Genomic DNA, 10,149 nt, shown 5'->3' on the forward strand with positions numbered 1-10,149 from the left:
CCATCCAGGGACGTGGTGAAGTCTCCATCCCTGGAAGAAATGACTGGAAATGGCACTTAATGCTGTGCTTTAGCTGACAACGTGGTGATCGGTCAAAGATGGGGCTTGATCTTGGAGGTCTTTTCCAGCCTTAATGATTCTCTAATTCTGTGTCTTCCTGCAAGTCACACTGGGCCCTGCCAGCCACTCTTTGGTGTAGATGCTGCTTGACTGGGGCTCCCTGCCCAGTACCAAAAGTACCAGTGCACTGCACTCATCCCCTTGGGTCCAGGGCACGGGCTTGTCACTACGTGTCACCCAAAAAGCTTGGGTGCTCTTTTATTGCTTGAAGAAGATGCAACATGATAATCTTGATCATTCAAGTATTTACAAAAGAGTTCTCACAAATGAGTGACAGAATCCAGACATTAAGCTCAGCTGATTTTCTAACTTACCAGAGAGGTTGCCACTGTAAGTTTTATCTGATTCGGGAAAAGCTGTATTTGGTACCAATTTATGCACCATTTTCCAGTGGGGACCTGAACAACAACAAGCCTTCAAACAGATTAAACAGGAGATTGCCCATGCAGTAGCCCTTGGGCCAGTCAGGACAGGACAGGACGTGAAGAACGTACTCAGCACAGATGGTCAAACGCTTCTCACAGCTAAAACCTCCATTATGAATTGATGGTCTGAACACTTTCAGACCCTTTTCAGTACCAACCGTGTAGTCCAAGACTCAGCAATTCAGTCCATCACACAACAACCGGTGAAGAATGAATTGGATGCTGCCCCCACTTTAGGAGAAACCCTTAAGGCCATACAGCAGGGGAAAATCAGCAAGGCAGCTGGGGTTGATGGAATTCCACCTGAAGTCTGGAAACATGGGGGCCTTGCACTCCATGCTAAATTTCACTAGTTTGTGGTGTGCTGTTGGGAACTAGGCCAACTACCATCAGACCTTTGTGATGCAGTCATCATCACTTTGTATAAGAAGAAAGAAATTAAATCAGACTGCTCAAATTACCGTGGTATTACTCTGCTCTCCATTGCTGGCAAAATCCTGGCAAGAATACTCTTGAACAGACTAATATCCACCATAGCAGAAGGAATTCTACCTGAAAGTCAGTGTGGTTGCAGAGCCAACAGGAGCACCACAGACATGGGATTTGTTCTCAGACAACTGCAAGAGAAGTGTAGGGAACAGAACAAAGGTCTCTATGTAACCTTTGTTGATCTCACCAAGGCCTTTGATACTGTGAGCAGAAAAGGTCAATGGCAGATTTTGGAACCTTTAGGTTGTTCCCCCAAGTTCCTTAAAATTATCATCTCACTCCATGAGGATCAGCATGGTCAAGTCAGATATGGTGATGCACTTTCTGAGCCTTTTCTAATAAAGAATGGTGTGAAACAAGGCTGAGTTCTCGCTCCTACCCTATTCACAGTCTTTTTCAGCAGGATGCTCCAAAGGGCCACGGCAGACCTTGATGATCAGGACGGTATCTACATTCGATATCGTACTGATGGAAGCCTTTTCAACCCAAGGCGACTGAAGGCCCACACCAAGACCTTAAATCACTTGTCCAGGAGCTGCTCTATGCTGATGACGCTGCCCTTGTTGCTCACACAGAAGCAGCTCTGCAGCGTTTAACATCCTGCTTTGCTGAGGCTGCTGAGCTCTTTGGGCTGGAAGTCAGTTTAAAGAAGACAGAAGTTCTCCATCAACCTGCACCTCAGGAAGTCCTCCATCATCCCCACATCACCATCGGCCAATCAGAACTCAAATCAGTCCAACAGTTTAATTACTTAGGCAGCCTCATCTCCTCGGATGGTAAGATTGACGGGGAGATAGACAACAGGTTAGCGAAGGCATATAGTGCTTTCAGAAAACTCCATAAAAGAGTTTGGCAAAATAAACACCTGAAGAAAAGTACCAAGATCAGTGTTTACAGAGCCATAGTGCTGTCTACTCTCTTATAGGGATCTGAATCATGGGTCATCTACCGCCACCACCTGCGACTCCTAGAGTGCTTCCATCAACGCTGCCTCCGTACAATCCTAAACATCCACTGGTCAGATTATGTGACCAATACATCTGTTCTGGAACAGGCAGCAGTCACAAGTATTGAGGCCATGTTACTGAGAACACAGCTGTGCTGGGCAGGGCACGTCTCCAGGATGAAGGACCAACCACCCCCTCCCTAAGATCCTGCTTTATGGTGAACTTGCCACCAGCTGCCGCAAGAGAGGAGCCCCGAAGAGAAGATACAAGGACTCCCTGAAACAACATCTCAGCCTCGGGCATATTGATCAACACAACTGGTCTACTCTGGCGCCTCCAATCGGGAGGTCTGGAGACAGACCATCTATAACGCTGTTGATGCTTTTGAGAAAGCACCAGGATCACCCTTGAGGAGAAAAGACAACGCAGAAAGAATCGAACCTTGCAGAATTTACCACCTAAGGAGTCTTTCTGCTGTGCCTTTTGCAACCGGACATGCCTGTCTCGTATTGGCCTTTTTAGCCACCGACACGCTTGTAACAAATGTGGGTAGAGCCCTTCCCAAATCTTCATTCACAAAGCCCAGCCATGATGATGGATGATGCACCATTTTACAATTTATTTCTAAAAAGCACCTAAAAAATGATCAAAAGCTGGTCCTTGTTCTGCAATATGATTTTGTCAAACCACATGAGAACAGGTTCTGCTGAAAGTGTATTTGGTTACTGCAGGGCAGTGGGGACGCTTAAAAGAAAACTGATGATATGTTTTCATACATATGACTCACATCTTTGATAACCCTGCACATTCAAATCCACCACTCCTTGAAAATAATTCATCAAATCGTCGAGGCAGCAGAGGGCATTAAGAAATTAAAAAATAATAAAACCAGGAGCTTCTCCCAGCAGTCTTCTCGGCTGTGTGGGAGGAGATGACCTAGCAGAGTAGGCTTAGTCCTGTTCCGGTCTTAAAGACAACCCATTTGGTTTTACCACTATTCAACCCATACCCAGGAAAGGATACTGCAGAGGGATGGTGGAGATACAACATTTCCCTTAGAATAGTCTGGAAACAACTGGTGCCCCAGATAGCACCAGATGGTGGCTATTTGTAAATTCTTTATTTTATTTTCCTAGTGGAAAGCAGCACAGCTCTTAAGGTCACTTAGATATACACAAATTTAATGACCTCAAAGTGAAGTTCCCTCATTGTGAAGACCACCCCATCCAGTATATTCAGATGCAGATTTTGCCCCAAGGAAGAGAGGACAGGATGTATCTTGGAAAAAACCTCCCACAGCAAGGGGAAATGTTCTCTATGGAACAAAATTCAGCACTTCAGTTTGGTTCTGGCAGCTTTCACACACAACACCACAGGGCACCAAGTCTTGGAAAGCAGGGAATCTGACTCAGGATGACTGCTAAGCTTGAGCTAACTGCCCTCTTGGAAGCATGCAGAAGGGAAGAGAGTTTGCTGTGTCCCAAATCCCCACTCCTTTATCTTGGAAAGCAACGTGGCTGAGGAGCAGATGCCTTTTTCCCATGGGAAAGGGAGAGGTCTCTGCCTTATAGCTGAAATACATAAGGAGCAGGAGAGGAGCTGCCAAATCTCATCTCCTTAGAGGGAGGACTCCACCCCCCCGGTGTCGTGTAGGGGTCTTGCCACAGCCCATTAATATTCACAGGTGATCAACAAGACTGAACCAGAGCCAGAAGCTGAGACATTACCAGACCAAGAAATAAATTAAAATAAATGAGAAAGGCACTTGAGGAATCGAGTTAAATATCAGCATGGCCACAGCAGAGTTTCCATCAGAGGCTGGGTTACATCCAGATGCTGCAGGACAATGTGTCAGCTGTACCCAGAGTTTCATCCTTCTCCCACCACCAATTATTCCCATCCTGACCCTTGAACACACCCAGCAGCAGTGGAAGGGGGCAGGGAGGGCAGAAACATGGCAAGAGCTGACAGAACCGCTCCTGCTGAGTGATGGCAGATGGCTCTGGGGCATGTCAGGGGGCAGGAACCCACTGCCAGAGGTACCTCCACAGCCAAAACACTGACAGGAAAAAATGTGGTGTATAAAGGCTCTGCTGGCACAGAATCATTTAGGTTGGAAGAGATCTTTGAGATCATTGAGTCCAACCTTTGACCAATCACCACCTTGTCAACTAGACCAGAACACACCCAATGCCACATCTAGTCATTTCTTGAACACCTCCAGGACTGGTAAATCCACCACATCCTGGGCAGCCCCTTTCAATGCCTGACAACCCTTTCCATGAAGAAATTCCTCCTGAACCTTCCCTGGCACAGCTTGAGGCCATTTCCTCTCATCCTGTCCCTTGTTCCCTGGGAGAAGAACCCGACCCCCCCAGCTCCCCCCTCCTGTCAGGGAGTTGGAGAGAGTGAGAAGGTCCTCCCTGACCCTTCTTTTCTCCAGGCTGAGCCTCCCCAGCTCCCTCAGCTGCTCCTGGTGCTCCAGACCCTTCCCCAACTCCCTTCCCTTCTCTGGACACACTCCAGCTCCTCAAGGTCTTTTTTTGTCATGAAGGGCCCAAAACTGCCCCCAGGATTTGAGGTGTGACCCCCTCCCAGTGTCCAGCACAGGGGGACAGTCCCTGCCCTGGGCCTGTGGCCACATCATGGCTGGTACAGACCAGGTGCCCTTGGCCTTCCTGCCCACCTGGGCACACCTGGGCTCATATTCAGCCACACCAGCACCCCCAGGGCCATCCATGCTGGGTCACTGTCCAGCCCCTCTGACCCTCGGGCTGTAAATGCTCAGCCTCACCCCCAACGTGCCATAGTTGGGTCATTGGGTTGTGTCACCAACACGTCATTGTAGGACAGGCTGTGATAGAAGGTGGAAGACACAGAATACTATCTTTTCAAGAATAATATCCAACCAGTAATTATCCAACTTCCTAATAGGGTGGTGACAAAAAATTACCCACCCTGCTATTGGGTGCTATGGGTTATTTTGCACTCACTTTCCTCTTCCCCCACAGTTTGCTGAAGATCTGTTTTCATGGTTTGTTTTCCCGCCTTGGGTTCTCATAACAAGAACTGTTTACTACCCTGGCTACCTTCCCAAGGAGAGGGAGCTCCCAGAGCCATGGCTCCCAGCTGGGAAAAGAGATTACCCAGCGACTCCTCATCAGACAAGTTGGGCTTTGTCCAATGGAGATGGCAAAAACTCAGGTTCCTTTTTCTTCCATGATGATTTTTCCATGATCCTTCGTGACGTTTTCTACTCCTCCTCTTCTTTTTTCCAATCTTCCAGCCCAGAGGCCACCCCAACCCCCTTTATAATGGTACAAGTTTTGATTAGTTGGGAGGTGAGTGGTAAATCCTGTGCCATGGTATGAAGCACCACACCAGGACTCCTGAAACATTGCCAACTGTTTTCATCAGTGCCAAAAACATTCAAGAATGAATCGCTTTCATCACCACCCAACATTACCCCAGATTTCTGGCATCGAGGATGAAATTTAAACTGTTGGGAAGGCCTTATGTTTCAGATTTGTTTTGGATTTGTGGAAGCTATGGAGGGAGACAGCTATGTGTCTTTACCCTGAAACAGGATTTATTTTTTCTGTGTCAGAAACCATGAATCATCAGTCATGCCAGGGAGAGCATCACTCAGGAAAGAAATGACTGTATTCCCCCCAGGCCTCTCCATCCCTCGTGGAGATTCAAATTCTGGGAATGTGACTTCACAACGCCAGATGCATGAAGTGCACTAAATGGGGGGCATTGGGACAAGTCTGTGTGGGTCAGTGTTCTCCTTCACACTCCATAAAAACTCTTTCTTCTCCATGCTGTTAAAAACCAGGTTTGAAAGGCCCACATCCCACAGCCACACTGGTAGGACTCATCACAGTGCCTTGAAGGGACCATGGTCATCACACAGAGGTGCTGGCACCTTCAAACCTGATGCCACTGTCACTATTTTCCTTAACTTGCATGTCCCCTACACTTGCAAAGACAAGGTGTGATGGAATTATGAGTCTTGTTCATGTTTCCAGAGTCAGGACCAGCCTAGACTCATCCAGGGCTGAATTTCATCCAGCTCTCAATGAGGAATTTACGTCCTACTTGTTTTCTTATTGACACAGTTCATCAAGACCAGTTTCACCTGCTCCCAACAGCACTCCCAGCCTGATGCCAGGGGCCCTGAAAGATGCCTTTGCAACTCTTTCATAGAAAACTAACATCTGAATTATTATTATTAAAAATTATTATTTTCTGCTATAATATTACCTGCTATACCTGGACTTTAAATTTTGTCCCTACCTGCCCTAATTTATCTCCCTATCTCCTGGCAGAACAGATTTCTTCCAGAGCAACGATAAATCAGGGTGACTCTGAGCCAGCTCCAGAAGCACAGGTAGGGCCTCGGAGTGAAGGATGAGCTCCCTCACCTCTGGAGGCTCTGACTGCACCTTGCTGCTTATAAAACTAAAGCAAAGCAGGCATGGGGTGGTGTGTGATTCAATAGTGGGAGGAAAAGCTCCTGTACCTGCCTTACAAACCCTCCAGGTGAGAGGTTTAGGTTCAGGTCCAGCCCAAGCTCACAGCCCCTGCAGAGCCCTGGATCCACCAGGACACAGCAGCGTGGGTACAGGCTGAGGCAGGAGCAACAGCTCCCAGGAGCATATGGAGGTCTTTTTGGTGTCTGCAACACATCCAGAAGGATGCAGCAGAGCCTCGGATTGGTCAGTCCTCATCTGTGCATAATGGGGTCAATTTTGCATTTGAAAATAGTGATGAATTTCCCCTCTCTTGGGTGTGCAGGGGAAAGCGCAGCAGTTGGAGCTATCACAGAATGACAGAATCACAGAATGGTTGGGGTGGGAAGGGACCTTAAACCTCATCTCATTCCAACCCCCTGCCATGGGCAGGGACAACTTCCACTAGCCCAGGTTGCTCCAAGCCCCGTCCAACCTGGCCTTGGACACTTCCAGGGATGGGTAGTCCACAACCCTGTGGGGGCCTCACTATAGGGGCCTCACCACCCCTAGAGTAAAGAATTTCTTCCCAACATCCAACCTAAACGTGCTCTCTCTTCACTCCTGGCTATTGTAGCTTGGCACTGTCTCCCTTGTGCCAGCCCATGTTTCCTCTGTGCCAGCATCCCCAGCATCAGCCATCGTGTGGGTCACCTTGGAGTGGGGCCAGGAATCTGTGCCCTCCTGCCAGTTTGGCTCATGGAGAAAGGGGCAGGAAACACCAGTAGCAATCCTTTGGTTTTGACATCTCCAGGTTTTAAGATATGTTGTCCTTCCAAGCAAGGATAAGTCCCCAGCTAGAGTTGGTAGGATGGAGATGGCAGATTTTTTGCCTCTTCTCCCTCCCTGAAAATACGCAGAATCTGCTTCAAACTTGGGAATGTTCTTAAGAAATCTTCAAAAGTGACACACCCAGGCAAGTAGAAAGATCATCGAGGACACAGAAAGGGTGGGAGAGGGAGAGAGAGCTGAGCTCAGTAAGGCAGCCATGGGAGCAGGGAACACACCTCTTCCAAAGATTTCCAGTGTGCTTCTCAGCCCTGCGGGGATTTGGAAATCTCAGTCTCTGCGGGTGGGATTTTTCCTCCACAGGGAGATGAGTAGCAAAAGCCACCTGTCCACAACCATTACGGATTAGGAGTATTTAAGGGGCACAGGCTTCCTCTTTTCAACCTCTGCTAGGAGCTTTTAAAATGAATTAGCTCAGAGCCCACGGAGGAAAAACGCCCTCAGATGTCCCCCTTTCTGCTGCTGCAGAGTGTTCAGCAGGAGCAGCTACAGAGCCCCAGCAGTGCTGCCATTCCAGGCCAGTGCCAGAGCCACGGCTGTGAGGCACCGCTGGATGGCACAGAGCATCCCCTGGAAAGGGACTGAGGGGAAGGGCACTGAGACACCCAGGAGAGCTAAAACCAGGGCTTAGAAGGAAAAAACCAAACCACCTAAGTGTGATGAAATATTTTGCTGCTGTAAAGAGAGGATTTGATGTAAATTGTGCTGTGAGGATGTGTCTTGCCAGTGATTTACTCAGGCTCCAGGAGCCATGACACTCCAGCTGCTGCACCTGACTTCCCCTGTCACCAGTTCATGAAGCACAGACTGAGACTGAAAGGGTTTTGCTTTACTAGACACAATGTTATTAAAGATATATCAACAGCACCACGGCAGAAAGCTTTTCCTTGTGACCACAGTGTATAGTGGCCTGTGCTCCAAAATAGAAAGGGCAGCTCAGGATTCACCCAAAATGCTCTTTTATGCCAAAGCAGTGGCACTAAATTAACCAGAGCAGTGTTGCTGCACGCCTGCCTCATCTCCTGCCTCTGCTCTCTTTGCATTTGGCATTAGTAACATCCCAATGAAGTGGCTGAGTTGAAGATATGAACAAAATTACCCCTGCCCCAAATCCTACTACAGTTTTGTAGCATCATCAAGCTGTTTTTTCAATCACATCCAAACCCTGGAGGTGCCCATGAAGTTCTGCGCTGGTCCCTTCTGGCACCTGGCACGAGGCCACTCCTGCAGTGGCAGAGGGTCGAGGCACACTGCTCAGTACAGGCACAGGCACAGACTCCTCAGCTGCTCCTCCTCCCAAAGGGCCACAAACCAGTGGGAAAGGAGGGGAGAGGCTCTGGTTCCCACTCATCAGGGAGAGAGTCCAAGGAAAGGCACAGGATGATGAGGATCTCTCCTGCTGATCAAGTTAGCTGGAGATCCTCCTCCACCACCACCATCACCCAGGGCCTGTTAAACAGCATCCAGTGCCAAGGCTCTGGGGCTCCTCTTTCTCCTCAAAGAGTGTTGCAACAGGGGATACAATCCTGGCTGTGGGTCAGCGACTCCCCCTGAGGCTTCGGGTTTGTCAGGGGAGGTTTAGATTAGATATTAGGAAAGATTTCTTCATGGTTGTCCAGCCCTGGAAAGCCCAGTCATGAAGTCACCATCCCTGGAAGTGTTCACAGAACGTGTGGATGTGGCACCTGAGCGGTGAACGTGGTGGTGGTGCTGGGTTGATGGCTGAACTTAATGATCTCAGATGTCTTTTCCAACCTTAACAATTCCATGATCCTATGATTCTCCTACTACAGCAACAAGTTCCTTTGGTGGGATCCTTAAGACAGCCCATAGAGGCACCTGGGCCAGCAGATCCCCCTTCAAAATTTATCCAAAAGAACAGGCCAGTAACAAATCTGTCTGCATCTTTTTCTTACCTGAAGGCCCTTTTTGGGTGGTCAAAGGAGCCCTTGAAATCAACCCCGTGTCAAAGTCCCTTTGCACCAAGCACAGGAGGGTCTCCACACAAGTCTTTGTGGGTAGTGACTCACGAGACTCCCAAAATGACACCAAGTCAAGGCTTAACCCAAAGACACCCAGCCTTTGCATCGATGAGTCCTGTTTAACTCCAGATCATTAAACATGTTAAGCAGAAAAACTGCAAAGAATTTTGAAAGCTGATGAAAACATTAAAAACCTTGCCACAAATACCCAGAAAAATTTTAACCACGAGAGGGCAGAGCCCAGGAGGGGCAACAACCGAGGGGCCCCTCTGGAAGGAAGCACATCACGTTAACTACAAGAAAAACAGCAGCACTCTTTTCTCAGTACAGATTTTATTTCAATTTAATTGCCAGCTTTACCCCATTAAAAAAAGAAATTCATGAATTTCTACAGGATTCAGGGAGCCGTACGTTCAGAGACATTATTACAAGGCACAGGATCTGCAAAGTGCAGCAAACTGCTCCTTGGTAGCAATGCTGGGGCACAGCTGAGGCATGGCATGACATGGCATAACATGGAATAACATGGCATGACATGGCATAACATGGAATAACATGGCATGACATGGAATAACATGGCATAACATGGCATAACATGGAATAACATCTGCGCACACAGAATAGCAGGGAAAAGCACCCACAATTGCACATTTGGACCAAACATGTTTCCAATTTATTACAGTATGAGAACAATAACAACAAATGAAAGAAGCAAAAGGAGTTAAGTTTGCCTCAGGAGCTTTGTGAACTCCAGCCAGCAGCTCTGAAACAGCCCAGCGCATCCCAGAATGAATCATCACTTCATTCCCACTCCGGATCGCAGGCACACCATCCTTCACCAAGTCCTTTAAATAGCAGTCTGGTTTTAAATGGAATTGTGCAA

Source organism: Neopelma chrysocephalum, unplaced genomic scaffold (assembly GCF_003984885.1).
Source record: "Neopelma chrysocephalum unplaced genomic scaffold, ASM398488v2 Primary Assembly neopelma1_194, whole genome shotgun sequence".
Taxonomy (NCBI): domain Eukaryota; kingdom Metazoa; phylum Chordata; class Aves; order Passeriformes; family Pipridae; genus Neopelma; species Neopelma chrysocephalum.